Here is a 19,451-nt window from a genome sequence, read left to right on the forward strand (position 1 = left end):
TTAACCACGCGGTTTTCCGTATAGTGCATCGATTAAATTGATCCCAATGAGATTCATTGGATCTGCATAACTTGAAAACATTGCTGACAGTTAAAACCACTGACTATTTATGTCCTGTGCCTAGACGCAGCCTTGGCATCTGAGATTATTGAATTCAACTTTTCGTGAAGCCTGGTCTGCAAAATCCTTTCGCCCTTAATCATCTTAGAGAAACGCCGCATGTGTGGCTATAGCCAACAAATGCACGTCCATGATGACGCAAGTCATTTGAAGAAATTGAAAAAAAACAATAAAAATAAATCACATTTCGATTAGACTAGAGGAGCTATTTGTGCTCGTTGGAAGAGCTTCGCTGAGGCTATGAGGTACGACTATATTTAATGGAATGAGCGTGGTATCCGTAGCACTTATCAATTGTGTACTCATTGGCTCGGTGAAGGCACAACACCCAATAGAATCCCGCGAACTCTGCTTTTACATATAGTACAAAATGTATATGTATGTATATCTTACATTGGCTCTATTATAGGATCAATAGTTGCGCAAATTTTTAGAAACACTGACGAACTACGAATTGTTTTTGTCGGTTAGAGCACATTCGTCGAGAAAAATACGCTCGAATTGGCGGTTAATAACAACTTTATCGTTATTTATTCATATCCGCGTAGAAGTAGTATTAATTAAACGAGAAAAACTATATACACAACTATATCGGCGCCTGCAGCGGAAGTGAGATGAAAAGATGGCCATGATGAATAATGGGTTGTTTTTCTACGTAAATAGTACACAATATAGGTAACTTTTTTAGCGAGATTATGTAGAGCAGTGAAAATTGAATTCGTTTACATGAAGAAATGGAAAGATACACTGAATGGGAACGTTACATATAGAATGGTTAGGAGTTGTGGTGGTTTTGGATTGATAAAATTATCAAATACGATTTCGTTTTGAAGTGAGTAAATCCATTGCGATGGCTAGCGAACCCGATCGCATCGTGAAAGTATCCCTGAATTGCCGGAGCTTTTCGTCGTCCAACAGATCCCTCCCTTCGTCGTTTTTTTCCGCTGTCTTATGTTTGTTGTTAGAAAAATGAGATTTCGTTAGATGGCTCAGTATTCAGCTTGTCACTGATTCGTACTGGCTCTTTCTGTTTCTTGACTAATATGAAATACTCAGCGGAAACGCGTAGGGCTGATGCGCCGCCCAGAACATTTGTGACAGTGCCCTCGCTTTGCGTAGCGCGCGAGTTGCCCTTGCCGCTTGACGCCCTGTGGAGCACTTGCTTGCAGTCCCGTTACGTTAACTGCGAGAGTAAACTGTAGATTCCTTTCCCAGAAGCGCTAACAGTAGCGATTGGAGTCCTAGCAATGGACGATGGACGCGATTGTGGAGACTGAAGGTTGCGCGGATGGCCGGCGTTTCCGTGAGATTGCCGACGACAGATGCGGTAGATCTTTGATGAACGAAATTTAGTGGTATTTGTTTATTTGTATAATTTTTACTTCAATATTATCAAAGACTTGGTTAAATGGCCTCATTTGAACAGTGATGTGTGTGATCTGATAACGAAGTAAATAATGTGCGTCGCAGTTCCCCGGCTGGCACTTCGACACAGCTGATACTTTATTTCGTATCATTGTCGACTGTGTATCTGTGTGTACGCGTATTGTCAGAAACTCGACGAAAACCCCACTCGTGGTCCAATGATTCGAGATTTCTAGTACATACATGTGACGAGAAAGTTATTGCGGACATTGAGACGTAAACTGCTATATAGATTTATCTGTTAAACTAGTTTGACGGTAAATGAAAAATGGCCATTCAAGTAAAAGTGAATAGGTGACACCACTGATGAAAACATTGACGTGCCGGTATCTTACAGTTAAACTTTTGGGAAAAGTTGGTTTTTAAAAAGGTTGGGAAACGAGAAAAATGCGTGGATTAAGCTTTTTCAGTTGACAGCAAATAAGGCCAGCATATCTTAGGGAGATCGTCTGCCAGGTGAGTTGAGGGATGAACGTGGATGTCAGTGTGAAAGGGCTCGTTTTCTCCTAATCTAACATTTGTCTTCAACTGTTGGATCGAAGGTTCAGCCAAAAACGCCAGCTCAATAAAAGGAACATGCATAACGGAACGAGCTTTAATTAGCTTCATTGAGCAGAACGACTTAAGTTCAGCAGCTTCTCTCTTTATCAAGTGGTTGATTTAGCTCTTTCATTAAAACGAGAAGTTGATTTCATTTTAGGTCTTAGCTGTGATAATATTCAATTTAATTGCAAACGGCCAGTCCATGGTGGGTTCAAGGTTCGATTAAATGGCTGAATAGCACTACAACGAAGGAAATCGATCGACGTTAATGGCTAATCGAAGGTTAGGCAGAAGTTAGGGTGGCAGTTCCGATTTTCTAGGGCGATCATGCAATTAGACTGTTAAAGAATACGCGTCTTTTCTGTTTGGTCTCAACCGATCATGATTTTACGTGTTGCAAGACTTACTTTTCTCCTGTTAAAAAAACAAAGCAAAAATTTACTCATCACTATCACCTCCTGTAAATACTTTGTCGACAAACGTTTCCCTAAAGGCTACTGGTAATAATAGTTTCTTCACCTGTTAAGAATTGTCCAGTCAAGCTGTAAGATGGCCACCTACAAAAAAAGCTGGTCATGTTTTTTATACGTACGATTCCTTGGAGAAGAATTTTTCTCTAAAAGCTAATACATCTGTAGATGCAAGATGATAGCATAGCCCTTGGCAGTTTTTTTTCAACCTTTTTTCAAATACGACCAGGCGGATGCCTTTGTTTACAAATTAACAAAAAAAAAAAGCTGTCCAGTACAAAGCGTGCGTGTGTTCGACCTCGTAGCCACGCAATTTCTAAATTTGAGTATCTTCAGAGTTGTTTATATAGTTCCGACTATAATTGTTCGCTGGGGAGACACAGTCTGTGTCTAGCAAAATCTGCTTACTCGAAGTGTCCAGATTTGAATACGCCACCATGCATCCATCACTGTTTGATGACCCCAGCGTCGACACTGCCTCAGCCATATCGGGGATGGTGCTATCTTATTATGCTAAACTCAACTTCCACAAGCGACTCAGCTAGATTTGGAGATTTATCAATTTGATTCATTGGTGCCGTCAAATGTCGACGACAAACGGGTGCAGCTTTCGATAAAGCTAAGAAAGAATCTTCCGTAAGCTATCTTCAGTTAATCCCGTCACTTCTATCGGTGCAACGACCGTTCTCTTGGGATCTTCTGCTGGGCGGCTGCAGAGTCAGTTATGGCTAACTCAAATAACGGCGCGTGGCTTTGTTTCGGGTCCAACTGACGCAGTCTTTCAACCATTCTCCCGTAGCGCCCACCGGCCAAAAACAGTGCCGAATCTGGCAAACCCAATCCACTACTGCAATCAATGATCCATATTGCTTTGTTCACTGGTGTCTTTTGGTCCCGCCCACATGAATGGGGCGCATTGCGGTGCCATCCACACTACCGCCGATTCGATCCAACAATTTATCGCAACTAAATTCCTCCGCATCCTTCAACCGTGGTCGTTGTCATACTATAGAATGGATAATATCAAATCAGCCCATCAGGAGTCATCACAGTTCTCGAATCATTCGTGGCTGGCCTAGGTGAGTGGGTCGTTTGTACTGCTGGCCAAGCAATACAGGTGTCATCTAAGACAGAGAGATTCTATCATTTAGCCTGTCGGATACGAGTGGCGCGAGGCAAACAATTTTATAGATTTTTAAATCCTCACACATCGTTTTTTTCGCCGACGACATGAATGCCGTCGCGTCTCGAGCGGACTTCTGTTACACAGTCATACATACATACATATATATATATATATATATATATATATATATACACGCTGCTATAGAGGGTTAAGCAACGGAGTTTACCTGGGTTTGCGATGCGCCCGAATGCACTGGTTCTTATGGTTTTTTGAGCAGACTGAGGTTCGAATGCCATAATAAAATAGTGCGAATTTCGGATAGCTGTCAACCGACAACAGCGGTGCAAAACAGCAGAGAGCATGCGTAGTTACGCTCTGTAAGAAACCTCTCTGTTATATGAATTCATTATACTTACGCCCAGGGCTACCGTAAGTTGGTTTAGAGGACCCAAAAAACAGGTTACCACCGAGTTCGCTACAGTGGTAAAACAAAAAAAGCTAAAAATATATGTAAATAACAAACGCGTACAGCTGATTTTAGATTCTCTAGAATCTATTTGAATAGGGAGTTCTTTTTAAGAAACGGCCATGAAAAACAACAAAAAGCACACAAAGTCAGTAGGATCAATCTTCCCTTCTACGTCATGCTACCGTGAACTTATGCTCGGCCATATAAGCGAGCTTAAATGTGGATAAGGATCGCAATCTGCTGACATCAATATTTCTCAAATATGAAGAATGATTTACATTTCATAGCCTAATAATAGATTTGTATTGTGAAACCGCGATTATGTTAAACAGTCAGGTTACCTAATACACACATATTTGTGTGGTTTGTATCAACTTAACTGTCAAAATCAAATAAGTGTCTTTAAAAAGGATCTTCTCGTGCCCTTTGACCCTCTGAGAGGTTCATTGGAGACGGAATCGATACCGTTTTCTACGGATCCTAGATGGAATCGGTTGAAGCATGTCTTGTAACGATACATATTGATTGTTATGGTTGTCAGAGAGCGCAAATGATCTTCAACGATCGTTTGTGCATGCAGTTGCCCCTATGTGCATGAGATTATACGTCACTTGAGTACCAAAGCTCCTTACGTCAGTTTACATTGGATATACTGCTATCAAATCACATTATATTGTGATACATATTTAGTATTAGAACGGCCATGTGCCGCAGTTTCAGTCGCCGACGGTCGATCAACCGTTATTAAATGGTGCATTTTGGCACGAAAGTGCACCTAGTAACAGGTGTACCTTTGTACGATTAAAACATCATTGTACGATGTTTGACCTGTCCTGTATTTATTTTTTAAGGCCGTTAACTCTGTTCACTGCTACCTGATGTCTCATTCTACTGCCACGCCGTGTTTAGTATGACCAGTACCGCTTTAATTAAATATCGTAGCTTCAGTCGGCACGAAATAGCGGGTGTCTTTTGAACCTAGATCGTGTCATGTATCGTTAAGTTTATTTGACAAACGCGTTGCCACAGGGTTACCAAAAGGATGTACCCCCTATGCTGTACGCCCAGTCGACTACGATGTGCAGACTGTTTATACACAATAACGCGACTTCGTTACTACATGACTATTATACGACTCCTATTAGCTTGTGGCTGACAGTTTCTTCCTATTATGATTCTGTTCAATGGGACGGCCATAAAGGGGCGATAAACAGAGCAGATTGGAACCCAACTATAATTCGATATTTCAGAATTAGTAGCCTATGTGATGAGCCACAGGTTGCCCGTCGTTAATGGTGGGCCCAGCAGTCCCTTTCTTTACGTACGCACCCGACAGGTGTGCGTCAACCACCGACTTGTTCTAGTTTCGGCTCATAGATACAATAACATATGAATCGCATTGCTAGTACCGTGTCTAATGGAACCATGACAAATCGATAGGAATGTTCAATGGGGCAGTGTATCACTGAGTATTGGGTGGGTTGAATACTGTCATCTAGGGCTCTAAGTTAGTATCGTATGTTGTAGTTACCGGGTCTGAAGGAGGAAGCGAGACGCGTCTCCAAGATTCATCCTATGGATAGTCACTGCCAGCGGCTCGACAGAACGCATCCATTCGATCCGATATTCAATTTAGTTTTGTGCTTAGCTATCGAGTTTGGCCGAAAATGTTTTTATGTGGGTGATTTCAGTAGATATAGCTTCGTCCTGAAAACTGTAATTGTTGCCTAAACTACTGTTTCATGGTATTAGGGGCAAGTACAGCGTAAGGGCGAGTACCAGACGCTGAGCTGGTAACTGCGTTGAACAAAGCCGTTGGACAAACAGTGTAATACATGGCGTGCCGGTCGCGACAACTATGAAAGCTCGAAATCCAAATGAATCTTGTGTAGGCGATCGGCTTTTCGATCGTATTGGTTAGATAACCCAGAGAAGCTGTAAATGGGCTAGCTTGGCGTTAGAAAATTTTACGACCCGTCGACAACTAGTTCTATACTGATGTTAAAAGGTTATCCACATTTGGAGACGTGTATTAGTTATAATCCCTAGTAAATTAGCAGCCTGTTGTCGGGTGGTCTGTAGTCCTATTTTGTTCGTTCCGTGACTCTCGCATACAGCTGCACGGCATGTATTACGTAATGCAATAGAAACATATGTGAGCAAATCTACCAATCTATGAGCTTTCATATAATGCTTTGTTACGCTGTGCCAATTGGCTAACGATAGCGAGCTTTTAGAGATTTTTCCAATAAAACCCTGTTGGAAAACACACGATGACTACGACTGCACTCCTACTACGTTATTAATTGACCGCTTACTGCATCGTCTTTCTATACGGTCAATTACTTTCACATAGGTTCAGTAATAAATTAATTTTGCACCTTTTTATTAGGTTCTGTAATAATACACTGTTTATACTAAAAGGGTCAATTCGTGCACGCGTGCGTGACCATTAGTTCGCCATGTTATTCCTTGCTCCTGGCCTGTTTCCGTCGTCGAACGCTATTTTACATAATCTGTTCCTTTACGCCTGAAGGAACCGCCCGCTCACGGTCCCGTGTGCACTGAATGTATTGACTGGTCACATTACGACTTCATATTGATGCCATTGTCGTCTGTATTGAAAACCCATGGAAAATAAATCTACAGTTATTCAAGCTGGGCGAAACAGATCGTTCGGAAGGCGTACACAGATAAAGAACTCGCCTTAGCCGCGTTTGGCTGCCGCGAACCGGCTTGACGCTTTCGGAGAAAGGAAAAATAGTTTCGGCTGATAGTTTGAATTTCGAAAGTTTTATAGATACTACTGAAATCAAGAAAATTGAATATGATACGGCGACAAGATAGAGTAGTTTCTGTGTCGGTGATATTTGATAGAAGATATTTTTAGATTTTTTAGCCTTCTAGATAAGATGTGTGTTTTACTTTATCGATGCTGTTATATTAGTTTGTTATTAAATTCTGTAGCGACACAATTATTCACTTTGCAACTTAAGCAAACGGCTTTCAAAGCTATGTTATATTTACTTCCCATACGAATTTACGTGCCAGTTTCAGTGTGGCGTTTAACTACCAGCTTTGCCTTATAACAGGCTTAGTTGCATATGGCTGATTCTTTGTTAGGACAACGACAGGATTACGATATTTCCAGCACGAGACAGCCATGACACCCAGCACTGCACGGGTTGACAGCAACGGATGCAGACGGAATAACCGACTTCCGCCAACGAAATAGTCATTACGTACGTTCTTATTACATGCCATTATTAGTCTTTATTAATTTACTGCTGCGAAAGCTCAAATTGTCGTCTGCTTTCTTGATCGTTCTAGGGACGTTCCTCAGTTCAGTATAATATTCTGACGTGGGCCCCTTCTGTCATCGGATGAAGTGGGCGAAATGCAGGTATAAAGAAGATCTTCGCACCGTCGCTATTGAGACTGTCACTATCAGTATCGATACGAGATCAAACCCCGCCGCCAAGAGAAATTGTGAACACTGATGTTTATTTATTAGTGCGTCGTTTTCGCTGACGCCATTGAGCTAAACCCTGTTCTCGAGCTTGCTTTTCTTCGTAAGCAGAACTGGTCCACTGTCACTTCCTGCGTTCGCTGCCTTCTTGTCCGAAACACGGATAACACGGTGTACGTGCCTGCGTTGCCTCTCGTGGACGGCTCGGCCTACGGTGGCCACGGACCCTGGCGCCAACAAACGTCTACCAGACGTAAACGCCTCCAAGGCAAACGCGTAGCACTCTATAACGATATGGTTTGCTCGTGCCCCAGTTTAAGTGCTGGTATTATTTACTCTACGTTACAGCGGATGCCTAGTCAAACATAGAACAAGCAAAGTAGAAATTCAGAAGACAAAAAAAGGCTCCGCTACGGCGTACGCGGTCTGGGTCGAGGAAACAGAATTGTCGGGTGGCTCCAAACAAATACGTGTAGGAAGATGCATTATTATCTTTAAACCTGCCACTTATAGTCATCTTACCACTTGGATTTACCACTTGTGGGTTTGTCTGGACACGACAGAGGTGAGACTTATTTCAAGCATTCACTTGTTAACTGTTCATTTATAAGAACAAGCACTACCGATGATGCTTGGACCATCTGGTTTCCCGTATTTAAAAGATGCACATTCTGTTCTGCAACGCTTCCATGCTAAACGTCTCGGATGCGGTTAACCGCAGCTACTTCCTGCCCAAGCTAGGGAGCTCGGCGTGCTGATCACCCCTAGGGACTGAGCAGTTACGCCGTGAATGTCTTTGAACTTTCAAACATACATATTTATTAATATAGCAATTCAGGTTGAATGATTTAATGAACGACTAGTGTCATTTTGTCGTCTGTCTTACACAAATCAAGCCGGTGAACGTCTACCATCAAAGCTAAATACATCAAAAAGTACGTATTACGACGCTCCTGAATTTCGAATGAGCGCAATAAAAATTCGACTGGCTGTTACAAGGGACGTAATGGGGCTAAGTTTGACCTGATAAATAATGCAGCGTAATTCATAATTGTTTCGAGGCAATTTCTGAATTTTTCAAAATTCTAGCAGACGATCTCATTTTGCGTATCCGATACTCGGAACACTAAATATATGACTCGTCTGATTTAGTTGATAATACAGAGGACCGTTCAGAGCGTGCTGGTTTTCCAGCCGAATGAGATTGGACGCAATCTTCATATAAATATAGTACTTAATCAATGTATGGCTAGTTAGCTCTTGCTAACGACTAACGCTCTTCATGTCACCGTTGAGTCGATTATTAAAATGCTATGTTAAACAAGGCAGATATTTTAAAAAAATGCCCCACGTACTGAAAGCCTGACCCTGTAGGCTGTATCGGATAAATGTACCTATACTAATTTACCGTTGTGTTAAGAAATATTTGCTTTTCTAACGAATGAAATACACTTATATGTCAAGATGCAATGTTTCAACGATTAAAACTGGGCCAGAGAGTTGAGTTCTCTTGGCAACCGGCGGCAAAGGATATCCTAAAGAAATTCTTAAGAATCAATCGTTGTTTGTTCAGGTGGATTCATGGGTTTTTTTGCTCGAACACAAACAGACTCAGTAGCTGATCACTGTATCAGGTACAATATAGGGATATCCTGTATGGACAAACGATAAGACTGCACATATATGATTCACGCACAATTTTGTAATCCTAAAATAAGTTGTAATCTAAGAACTCCTCGAGCCTCACCTGACGGCCAAACTACTAAGAATAATATTACTGTGATACGTTCAGGATTTCATACATTCAAAAAAAAAAACAAAAAACAATCAACACCATAAAAGTGACGATGATGATCATCAATTGTTCGGCTTAATGAAACAAACAGATTCTGTTATCACTAATCGGTTACGTTCTGCGTTCTCCTCCCACGCGCTTATCACTCTTTATCCGCCTATCATTATTATTGTTATGATTGTTACTGTATGAAACAAAAAGCGCGAAGATAAATTACGTACGTATAAAAAAAAACAAACAGCACGATGAATCGTACGGCGCGCAAGTATACGTGAGTTCCCGTAGCGAATCATACCGTTTGCAAAGAATAGCCGTCCTCTTACCAGACGACGAGCTCGTCAGATCGCTGCGCCGTGCGTAGCGATCAGCCAACGCAACACTCTGTTCATTTTACACAAACGCGACTCCGTTTCGGAAACTCGCACATTTCAAGACACCACAAGCGCATTACGATCACAATGGCTTAAACATGATAATGTTTGCAGTTCCCGTACCGTGAAGCATATCGGATGCGCCATGAACGTCCACGCTGACAGTGGCTGTTTTCGACAACTTTTACGAATGACTAATAGATTTCACATACATGCCTGCTTTCACATGGTATCAGCAGCTATTCGGTCCCGTTCAGTTCAGCGTATCGTCAGCCGCGCGACTACCACAGTCTGCTTTCCTCCCCGACGGATTTGTCCAGTATAGGCTAAAATGTAATGCGTGTGTCTGTACGTATAAGACATGGTATTGGGCTTTTCACTATCGTTCCTCCCACATACGACGTGTGTTCAGTCTTTGTGGCCATCGTAAATAAGCCGAGCACCGTGGTGATGGAGCCACAATTGTGCTTCTCATAGTAGTTGGCACTGGCTCGTTGCTGGCAACCGTAAACAATAGCATCAGTACTCAGCAAGGACATCGCCTCGACTCAACGTGAGAGACAAAGGAGACGAAAGCATACTATGAGATACACGCGGACAGTCTCACACTGTGCGTACACGCGCCCGATGAAGATACAAAGCTCACCGAATGGATGAGTGCCAGTGAGGGGCCTGAACCAGCATCGCGCAGTGCACAAATACGAACAAGAAAAATGATGACATAACTATAACAGAACAGCATACAGTAGCCAAATCGTTGTACTTCATGCAATGCTGAATGCTCCCGGAGACAGCTGTTGCAGGTATTGCTCCTGCTTCTGCTGCTGGTGTCCCTTCAAGGAAAGAGAGGCCACAAAAACAAAGAGCCGGCCAATGAAGGTCTTAATAAAAAGCAATAAACAATACAGTAGTCGCATCTATTTGGCGCGCTTAGCGGTTTAAATTCGCTGGGATCGACCGCTGTCGCTACTGGTACGGCAAATTGTTTTGCTATCGATATATCGATTCGATGATGCAATCGCCGATTGTGACCTCGATGGCTCGCTCGTTCAAATAAGGCTTCTAGACCGTTGATGGATCATGGGCGTCGTGTGTGGGTGCGTGTGTGAGTGCTGATGAGATGAAAGATAGACGTACACTATTTCACGTGGGAAGATCACGGTTTTAGGGCAAAATGGCAAAAGAGGGAAAAAGAACGTAAGAAATGCTTGAATAATTAGCCATGACGTCCATCATATATATATATATATATATAACAGGAAACTGTGGCTTGGGCGGTTAACCAGCCACCATGGGTTGCGGCTTTACATGTCGCCGAGGACATATACTATACAACAACCATGAATAAAATGTTAGAAAAACAATAGGAAAAATAGAAGTAGGAAGTGAGAACGGCCAGTTTTATAGGATTTCTTAAGACGAGCCGCTTTTATGCTAACACGGAGCAGTCGTGAAAATTGCATTTCCCGCCAAAAGTTTGAACAGTCGCTACGCTGAATTGTACCACCGAAGATGATATGATTTCAACATGATACGTGTCGATCCCAGGACCTCTGGATAACCACTTTATGGCCAGCTGAACGCCGTCTGAAGCAGTGTTACGTTTGGACCACATATAAAACCCGAAACAATTATTGAATGCAAGCGTGTATCACTGCAAGGGGTAATATAATAAAAGCCGAACTCGTTTGAAGATGTAAATAACCACAAGGGTTGAATTGCAGGAAAATGAAATTCATTCACCCGGAATTGATAAAAAGCTTGCAACAATAATGTAGTCATTATCATGTCTTTGATTTCTAAAATTAAGCTAAAGAGGATATTCCGAGTCCTGCGTTTTCAGTGGCAAAAACTTCATAACAGTCAAAGGGGTCGCTGCTCTTTCGGGTCGTGTTTCAATGTTTCGTACCGTTGTTCGAAGCCGTCTACTGAAACGTACACATTAACCTATTGCAGATTCCATATTATATAATGGCAGAAAAGAGATAAAACAAAAAAAAAAAAAAAAAGAAGCCCAGTATGAGCACTATAGGTGCTCGCTGATAAATTTACCCCCTGCTTAAAAATTCATGGTACGTTCATCATGTCCGGAATTGATGATGGGTGAGCCATGAAATGGTAAAATATTGTATGATTCGATTTCTTTAAACGCTGTGTTATCTGGGGCAGCTCGCATTTGGCTAAGTGAAAATGTTTCATTTACATGCAGCTTCTGTACCATCACATAGCGGTCGCTTATCTGGATCTATCTACGCTTCGTATGAGCCTTCCATTCAACGTTCTGTGTATGGCCGTTAGAGGTGAATGATGCCGCTTAGTCCAGGTAGACGGACGTGGCACATTTGGGTTACGTTGCTTTCAAGTCCGCTGAGAAGGAACTCAATAGGAGACGATTAAGCCACATACTAATTAAACCTATCTATATGTCATCTAATGGATCATGTATTACTGGAAGAAATCACACGCTTCGCTAGCAGCGTTTTACTGGTACTTTTTTCGTTATTTGTTTCGTCCTGAATTCGGTAGTCTTCTTTTAGCCGACTACTTTTCGACTTTTAGTCGAAACAGGACGGGTCCTTAGTACCTTAGCTTTTTACGGTTTTTGTTGTTACGCACGAAAACGACCAATACATATGAAATAAATACTGCTGTCCTCTGGCTACTAGGCAACAATAACATAAGGTGCATTTGGTAACATTGAAAATACCGACTAACGAATACACTTCTATATAATGGACCCGTAGAGTTATCCTACTCACAAGCATTAACCGTTCACAGTGTTTTTTTACTGGACCTCAGTTACTAGTCATCAGTGGCTCATTGTCATTGCTGGCATCAATGGCACACCGTTGTTGATATAACTACTATTTGGCCTACACATGTCTTATCCTAATCTAGCCAGACAAAGGACTGACTGCTTGCCAAATACGTCTTGACACTGTCGTCGAATCGTCTTCGAGTTCGTTTTGAAAACCCCGCCACTGCTGCCATTTTGCGCAGATGGACAGTTGCGCGTGCAGAGCTAATTCCTCGCTTCCTTACTGCTCTGTAAGTAAGCATACGGCATTATTATGGCCATTCGCAATATAAAGAAGACAGGAAAATCACGATAAAGATAATAATGTCCTGTATTTGTATACGTAACGGGCAAACGGCTCTAATTACCATGACCGGAACTCGTTACAGAGTTTTACGTCAAACTGGCACCGGGTTCAACAGACACAGGGTCGATGATAATGGTCCACTCGGTGAAATCCACTATATGACAGGCGTGGCGGGTCATTATCAGCGACAACGTAGACTCCAATGGTCAACCATTAGCCAATAACAGCACGAATTCTCAATAGTGCTCATCACAATGGCATACACGTTGCTATTGTTCATATCTGACATTGCACGGACAACGCAAAAGTTGAAGTTCGTTTAATAGAAAATGGATGGTTTTTCTACTTTATAGATGTTTTTTTTTGTTTTATAATTGAAAGGATGTTTGATGCAGAATATGGATATGCATAGGCCGTGCAAGTATAAGGATTTAATATGGTTGAGAAGGTGCTTTACACATAGAGCATAAATAATACGGATAGAGGTCTGTAATCCTGTGTTATAGATAGGTTCATATGTTGAGTGATTGTGAAAATGAGACATGGCATGCCACAGGGCATATTGCGAATCAAGTGAACCCATGCTGAACTTCATATGAACACCGTTATCATACGTAATACTCGATTATGTTGACATTGTATATCTAAGTGTTTTACTTAGGAAAAGTTACACTCGATACTATTGCATTGTTAGTTACATTGCTTGAGACCGCTGGCTTCGAACTTCCGATTTCCAACCTAGATAACCCTACGTGTCCGTAGGCAACTGCGTCACCTATTGCAGCTGCACGGGAATAAGATTTGTCAACTAGATGAAGAAGAAGTTTAAAATAGCCAACAAATTGATGCCGTACTACACGTTTGGCATATAAAAGAGAATAGGGTACAGCAGTGAGGGCGCGTAAAGTTGTCCACGGCCGCGGTACAAGTACCATATTTCGATACTATATCACATTAAACTCTAGAGAGCGAATGTGTAGTTTAAAGTTAAACAATCAATTGTAAATTCTGGCTGTTTAGAGATACAGCTGTCGTTATAGAGAATAAGGATAAATTACTGATAGCGTAACTCCACGTGATCTGCTTGCGAACATCGGCATCAAGTAGAAACGAAAAAAAGTCGCAGCTTAGAGACAGGACCACCTAGGCCTAATGTAAGTGTAGAGCGCGGGCCAACGGCGACCGCGGAAAGTAGTATGGTATATGCTAATCTTTGTGCGTGGTGGTAGAATGCCAATGCGCCTGTGCTGTTGTGCTCGTATAAGTTGCACGCGCACGAAAAGGACAGCGGGTATGAATCTCGATTATCCATCTTCTTTTCCACCCGAAACCGAGGAGCTACTTAAAGCGAAGTAACTAGAGGATCTTTACGAAAAGAGGGTCAAGTGGTATAGGGAGAGCATTGTGTGTGCAGAAATACAGCAACGATATAAGAGTGCGGAACTGGCCGAGTGCGTGATAACAGTTTGTGCATGTTATTGATTGTTGTCTTTATTTATTTTCAGTAAATTTAGAAACAATCTGACGCATTCGTTAAATAAAAAAGAAGATACATAATAATAAAAAAAAATAATAATAATAAAAACATACAAACTACCGATGTAAGCAGAATTAAATTCAATTGTATCTGGTTGTTAAATGTGCTAACAAATATTGGCTTAAATCGGATGTTTTAAATAGGATCTTAATATCGTTCAAGTAGATCTTAGATTAAAAAGAATAAATAAATACCTAAATAGCATAGACTGTGATTTTTATTTACTCCATTAATACTATTTACATTCACAGGGAGGCCGTGCGCAAATTTATCTTGTAGAAATATCTACCGCGGTATAACAAGTACAGGCGATATCAGTGTTCGATACACGTGGACCCATTAACATTTAACAGAATCTGTTAGCTAATACGCTTACCGTCGTGATCTCAACTCTTATTACGCATTTGCCCAAATGATCGGAAAATGCTGTGGGTCCAAGTACATACGTCTGATTGTGCCTCTCGCATCTGGATATTGTCTGTTTACGAACGGTTATTAAGGATCTGAGTGTACAGCTTCAGAAATAGGCTCACATTCGCAGAGTGAGGCTTTCAGATGAAACGCACAGGCCCAAATGTATAGAATAAGTCGACGTTTCAACGGAAGCGCGCGCCTTCACCAGCATCACTTTCGACCGTGAATTGAAAGAGCTAGAGATCGAAAGAGTCACGAAAATAATGAACGATTAGTGGTTGTAAAAACGATTGCTATAGAGAGTTTTTAATATCATACTGCCTTTCATCTGATCGAATTTATGACTGTTCAATCACTCCGAGGCTATGGAGCTGTTAACGTCGTAGTGATATAAGACATTGGCTACAGTCATTTATTGATAGGTACTTTTGGTCATTACTAAGCTCTCTTCAGATCTGGTATGATCAAAAATGTCCAAGAAAGTTCTTACATAGTCTGTTTTCGTATGACCCTTTTCACCCAACGGTTAAACACGAACCATTTTTACTTGTGTTTAAATGGGCCAAAGCAAATACTAACTAATATATATATATATATATATATATATACATATACATTTATACATAATATAATATATAAGTAATTTTACGTAACTTAATATTCGTAAAATTTCGCGTAATTTTGACGTTTCAAATCCCTACAATTTTTCCTAAGTCATATATTGCTTGCTCCGATCAGCTCTAGCTAGCTAAATGTAGACTCACCGACATGGTCTAGCTTGGATGGCGACACGGGAAGCGAGTAGACGCATATGTCTACATATAGGAGTGATTATATCTATATATAATGAGTTAAAATAACAAGTACTCACGGCAGTGCTATCCCTAGAACAGTATTTATACAGCCGACACGTTCATGCGTCTTTAGATGAAGGCCATCTTAATACCGATGCTATTGATCGCTGGACGTCGACGAAGAAGCTCGAAGAACCTAGTCCATCATCTGCAGTAGACCAATTATGCACGGTGAACAGTTAGAGTGATTGTTAGCACAGCCATATTGCCATTAGCGATTGGTAGCGGTGGACCCAGCTGGTCGGGCGTTAGCTACGTATCTCTGCACATTACGACGTGTTCACGTCAGCTCATACTAATCAGATTCGGTTTGGCCGGGAATCGCCAATCAGCTTTCTGGTCTCGAAAACCCATAGCGCATGGCGATTCCGCATAGCGGACATTGTCAGTTCCGCGTTCGCAGTAGCACCAAATGATGCTCCGTCTCATATAATGACAGCCCAGTATGATGTGAGGATAGCTGTTTTTCGCGAGGACCAATACTATACAACTCTATTTCATACACAGAACATTAAATGCATCAAAGATAGAATCTCCTTCCACTGCATAGAAAAGGAAGCTTACAAGTAGAGAACGCAAGCTTGCGTGAGCAAAATATTTACGCCGTCCGCATGTTTGTCCGTTATATGATTTTTATTCACGTCTGTCACGTATTTGCTCCAACGGACATTATTATACATAAAAGTTGAAAAACGCTTTCTCGATGCGTACGCGACGCCTGACGTATAAGAATTAGCGTATGTCGAATTATTTATGTTCTGATTAACTTGAAACGAAAATACTGTCCACTTGGCAAAATCGATCGTTCACTCATTAACGCATCTTCAATTGTATGCAGAGGTCAACACTGTGCGGCCATGCGAAGACTTACTAACTAGACCTTAAACCTTAAACGTTACTTCCACCTAGTTGGGGAGGCCACGTCTAGGATCAATCGGCCGTCAGAGAGCATCGCTAACTTAACGTTCGTCTGAATGTCACGGAAGTATTTGACATTCTGTAGTAGATTATACATTAGAAAATTTACACAACCCTCGAAAATACATCGCAAGCTGCCTAGCCAATCGCAAATTCTACAGGTTAAAGGCTATCAACTACGAAGCTAGAGGCAAAGTATTGGCTAACGAGCTGTCAAATACCGACAGCGGTGGCGAAAGTTACGGATAACCATTATGAATTACATACATTTGTATACTTTGTAGGATAAATAACGATCCACACTAGCAAAGTAACTACTAAGCGCTACATGGTGGCACGAACAATGTCTTTACCCATATTCATTAGAGATGGATTTTATTTTATATAAAGTTTATTTTATCATTTATTATATATGTGATTATTTATTGATTTTCGGCTAATTTTCCACAAAATCAACATTCAGCTGCATCTAATTAGGATACTATTGTGGCCGTAGGACAACATTGAAATGATGATTCAGCGGGTCCCTCAGCAAAGCCCTATAAAAATGTTACCATTGGCATCGTACTTGCCAACGAGTTTCGTAGGTGTATATGATAATTGCCTATTTTGTTATAAGTTGTTGATCAGTCAAAAGTTGACAACGAAAAAAGACTTGACCTTGGCTCGCTACCAGCTGTCGTTCGACGTTAGTCGGTATCTACGAATAAATAGTGTTCCATAGGCGCAAGAGGAAGAGCGGGCGGCCAGTATCTGCATGTGTGTATACAGGAACATATGTGCCACGTCGGAGTCGTGGAAACGGTTTTTCTATACTAACATATTAGACTCTTGCTAAGAAAAGCCAGTGGAGGTAATTGGTTTGGACCCCACTAACGGTCCACAACACGGCCGTGTGAATAACCGGAGGAGCAATAATCGATTCCAGATACAAACCACGTACGGTTGCCTGTATACTCTGTACTTTCTTCGGCTTCCTGTACTGCCCTTTAATGCTAAATGGGTTTAGGGAGTGTTGGCAGTCGGAAAGTGTGCATGATTCTCGAAGGGTTATAATAGAGTAGTCGAGTTCTGTGTAAAGGTTTTGTATGGCTTTACGGTCCTTAACGGCGTAATGTACTAGTAATCGTATTATTATCTATACTTCTGCAAGTACTCGGCAAAAAGGTGGTCAGCCCAGGCATCCCGAATACGAAACGAAGTGCTGATGGATTGAGTTGAATGCTGCTACAGCTTCTGCAGCTTAAAAGCTAGAGAACCTTCCTGTTGAATATGTTTCGCGTTCTATTTAATCTTAAATCGTATAAAAAACGACATTTTTATTAAAATTTTTTTTTCATTCAAACACTTTATTCAAAAACTTAACAAGGACTGAGAGCTATTTATGTAACGTTGCAGTAAATTGTTTATAATTCATTATATAATGTAACATTGAAATGTGAGGTTTGGCGAGTCTTCACGAGGCCACAGTTTCTTTTACATAACATTATTTCCTTGTACCACTGTGCCTAACACACTCCAGCAGAACGGCACCATACCGTCATACTGCACCTATTCGTTGAATGGTCTTTTCCAGGTTCCACACCTGAACACGTAGAACAGATAGTAAAACGAAGAACAAGGTCGGCATCTACCACATGTACCAGTTGATCGCGGCCTTATGTCGTATTTAAACTCCATCGTTTGTTTCAACCAGCAATGTTCATTTTTTTGATTGGATTTAAGGACGGTACAATAGTAAACTAACTAGTTCCGGTACATCGGCAAAACAGAAACCGCCCGACGTCATCCACAACGCGGACGCCGCTAATGACCCCCAAAGGAGTAACGTAGTGGCTATTCAAATTAAACTGAACGCGCTAACGGCACGTCTACGATGGATAGACGTTTAAAGACGAACCTGTCTGTCCTTAGCAGACGAAACATTTGTCAGCAACTGCACGGCAAAGCTGATATTGACACTTCGCTTTGACACCTTCGACTGCTTCGCACGTTGGATACAGGACGCGAGCCATCAATGCTTGCCACATTATAATTTCCTTTGCATATTTTATGTGGCTAGTGTGTCAAGGAAACAGGTTTGCATTACGTTTATCCTTTTAGCTGTTCTATATTTACATCGTCTGTATTTAAAACCGTTGCCAACAGATGTGGAAAACAATACAGGCATTAGACGCGCGAGGATTCAGTTCTGCTGCTACAGTAGCTGTTGACCAGATCATAAGACAGGTAGATATGCCCCCTCAGCACAATGATATTAATGACAAGAGCATCTGGAAATTCGTCTGCTGTAATAAGCGACCTGAATTGTCGTCGTCTGCGCTCCTACTGGTTCTCTCTTTCACCCTAGAAAAAAAGTGATGCCTAAAAACGAACGGACATAAGAGATCGGAGGTGAAATTCCGGCAATAGTATGCTCAATAGAAGGCTAGTATGTTTGTCGTTTAATTGCAGAAGATGCCGACCGATACGCAAAAGCAGGCAATGGCAGTACAAAAAAGTCGAACAACTTTACAGTTTCAGTGCTAATGACACTTTATCGTATCCATGATACTTATAGATCACTTATACATCTTAGTATCCTTTTAACATTCAATATTCTATCGCCCAAAATTAATCTGAATATGCAAGTTCTAGAGTCTGGGTCTAAGGTTACAAAGTTCTGAATTTAGTGAGTAAGATTCTCACACTACTTGTTGAATACCTTACTAGAAGTTGTCTTTATCGCATAGCCTACTTACAAAAATCACTTATATAGCTTGCTTTCATCACCCCACTAGGTGCATGGTCCTTAGATACCAAGCAACCTTTACAGTCAGGCTCCTTTGAGACCAAT

General features: G+C 41.4%; 1 protein-coding gene and 1 long non-coding RNA gene across 7 annotated transcripts in view; one reads left to right on the forward strand and one right to left on the reverse strand.

Moving 5' to 3' along the window:
- Positions 1–634: 634 nt before the first annotated feature.
- Positions 635–19,451, forward strand: part of LOC111268654 (uncharacterized) — a 48,319-nt gene continuing 29,502 nt past the window's right edge. Inside the window, exon 1 of one of the 4 annotated variants that reach the window (XM_086971760.1) lies at positions 635–2,001. The gene's annotated coding sequence lies outside the window, so the exon portion shown is untranslated. Of the gene's footprint in view, positions 2,002–17,937; positions 18,694–18,729; positions 18,845–19,451 lie in introns of those variants that run through there. The other 3 variants (XM_022847769.2, XM_022847771.1, XM_022847770.2) reach the window with 3 other exon arrangements.
- On the reverse strand, positions 14,629–16,970 carry LOC111268656 (uncharacterized). 3 transcript variants are annotated; one of them, XR_015314322.1, is made up of 3 exons: positions 16,883–16,970; positions 15,715–15,845; positions 14,629–15,079 (listed from the first exon to the last, which is right to left on the reverse strand). It is a non-coding gene; the product is annotated as an uncharacterized LOC111268656 (long non-coding RNA). The 3 variants fall into 3 exon arrangements; XR_002685331.2 differs by lacking the exon at positions 16,883–16,970 and adding an exon at positions 16,262–16,758; XR_015314321.1 differs by lacking the exon at positions 16,883–16,970 and having other exon boundaries at positions 15,715–16,247.

The sequence above is a fragment of the Varroa jacobsoni genome, unplaced genomic scaffold (genome assembly GCF_002532875.2).
Source record: "Varroa jacobsoni isolate VJ856 unplaced genomic scaffold, vjacob_1.0 scaffold_1306, whole genome shotgun sequence".
Lineage (NCBI taxonomy): Eukaryota > Metazoa > Arthropoda > Arachnida > Mesostigmata > Varroidae > Varroa > Varroa jacobsoni.